Source organism: Delphinapterus leucas, chromosome 12 (genome assembly GCF_059928025.1).
Source record: "Delphinapterus leucas isolate spDelLeu-1000000601 "Yukka" chromosome 12, BTC_Dleu_Yukka2, whole genome shotgun sequence".
Taxonomy (NCBI): Eukaryota; Metazoa; Chordata; class Mammalia; order Artiodactyla; family Monodontidae; genus Delphinapterus; species Delphinapterus leucas.
In genome coordinates, this window is record NC_143140.1 from 17,972,129 (window position 1) to 17,974,866 (window position 2,738).

The window sequence follows — 2,738 nt, forward strand, 5'->3', positions numbered from 1 at the left end:
TGGGTTTATTTCTAGGCTCTCTATTCTGTTCCAATGATCTATGTGTCTGTTTTTGTGCCAGTACCGTACAGTTTTGATTAGTATCGTTTGTAGTATAATTTGAAACCGGGGAACATGATATCTCCAGCTTTGTTCTTCTTTCTTAAGAACATTTTGACTATTCAGAGTCTTATGTGTTTCCATACAAATTTTTTAATTGTTTGTTCTGGTTCTATAAATAATGCCATTGATATTTTGATAGTGATTGCATTAAATAAGTAGATTGCTTTGAGTAGTACGGACATTGTAACAATATTAATTATTACAATCCATGAGCACTATATTTCTTTCCATTTCTTTGTGCTATCTTCAATTTCTTTCATCAGTGTCATAGTTTTCAGAGTAGTCTCTCACCTCCTTGGTTAAATTTATTTCTAGGCATTTTAACCTTTTTCAGGTAAATGTAAATGGGATTGTTTTCTTAATTTCTCTTTCTGATAGTTCATTATTAGTGTGTAGAAATGCAACAGGTTGCTTTTATTAACTAAGTATCCTACAACTTTACTGAATTCATTTATTCTAATAGTTTTTTGGAGAAGTCTTTAGGGTTTTCTATATATAATATTATGTCACCTGCAAACAGTGACAGTTTTACTTCTTCCTTTTCAATTTGGATGTTTTTATCTCTTTTTATTGTCAGATTGTTCAGCTAGGACTTTCAATATTATGTTGAATAAAAGTGGTGAGAGTGAGCATCCTTGTCTTGCTCCTGATTTTAGAGGAAATGCTTTAGGCTTTTCACCATTGAGTATGACGTAAGCTATGGGTTTGTCACTGATGGTCTTTATTATGTTGAGGTATGTCCCCTCTATACCCACTTCACTGAGAATTTTTATCATAAGTGGATGTTGAATTTTGTCAAATGCTTTTTCTGCATCTATTGAGGTTATAATATAATTTTAATCCTTCATTTTATTAATTTGGTGTATCATGTTGATTGATTTGTGGATGTTGAACTGTCCTTATAGACAATAGAGGAAAACAAAAACAATTGGTAGAAAGAGGAGAGAGCAAATAAATAAGCAAATCAAAACCAAGGGCTACTATTTTGCTGGAGTTTGTAAATGTAGCTGATTGGCACATTGCTTTATGCAGATCTAATGGTAGAACACAAAATCCATATAAATCCCCAATATAATTTAAGGACTACCAGGTTTGCTTCTTAGGTTTCCCGGGGGCTGCCACTTGCCTTTATTGACTCCCAGGTTGACCTGTCTCCTCCCCCACCAGATGATTCCTTAAACCGACACAAATTCATTTCTTATGCCTAATGAGACTTTTTTTTACCAGTATTATCAGACTCCTGGTACATCTGTATCCCCTGTAAATGCTTATCTGCTTTATCTTCAGAGATTTTGAATCTCACTAATGAATAAATTCTTGTTCATTACAATGTACAACACTTATAGACCTTAAAAAAAACTGGCTAGCAATAGTCTTGACTAAAGCCATGTGGATTAATTCATGTTCTCCTTACTATTACTTGATGTGAAGCTTAAAGATTGTTGGAGAATAATTTTAATAAACTGAGTATTATAATAATTCAGAGCTTGGGCTCTGAGTTAGAGTTTCCTGAATTCCAATACCAAATTTGTTATTTACTAGGTCTGTGACCTTGAGTAAATTACTAAATCTCTTCAAACTTCTGGCCCCATATTCATTTTATAATAGATTGTATATAACAGTAGATTTGTGATCAATAATAATTGCTAAAAATGCTTTTGAGCACTTACTATGTGCCAGGAACTGATCTAAGTGCTTTCCATGTATTAACCCATTTAATGCATATTGTATGTTTGTCATCTTGGTGACACATGATAAAGAGCTTAACAAATGTCTGCTATTATTAATAATGTTAATGAATCAACTTAAATGTTGACTACCACCTAAAAATCAGAAATAAAACAAGGGTCTACCCTTTTTTCACAATAAAAACTAGCTTAGTCTTTGTAGAATATAATCTTTCTATATTTGTTTTCAAGTATGTTGTAGCAATAATGAGGCAACATTTTTACCAAAGAGATTCAGATTAGCACCATCCTTGACAATGATAAAAGGGAAGTCTTCTTCTCATTGTTGACTTAGCTCAGCCATAAGCGTCTCCAAGAAGACTCCCTCCTGGGAAATCCTCCACACCCCTCACATACCCTGCCAACATGGCTCAGTTTTTCCCTTATCTTCTACAACTCTTCTCATAGTATCACATTCGATTTTAATAATCTCTTTAATAGGATTTCACTGAAAACTCAGCATATGAATGTCCACTTTCAGTGCACTAGTGACCAAAGATCTAATGAGAATTTGAGGTAGATTTTTTAGGAAGTTTCTCCCTACCCACAAGTTCCAGGAAGAGTCTTTGGATTTCACATGGAAAGTACTGAGTGGTTATGGCTGCCTGCCTACAAAATCAAAACCCCAAACAAAATCCATTTGAGGTTCTTGCGTCCCAAGACGGCGGAGTCCCCACCTCCCCTTACCAAACCACATACCACAGTATATCAAAGGGTGTTTTGACTCCTGGTTGACATGTGCTATTATTTTTATTCAATTCTGAAAGGGTAGAGTGGTTGAGGAAATGGCCCAGACTCTTTCATTTTGTTCATAAATAGATTATTGAGCTCTAAATTTGTTGAAGTGATCTTCTAGATATATATTTTTCATTCACCTGCAGGTCAGAATATTTGCAGAATGGATATGCT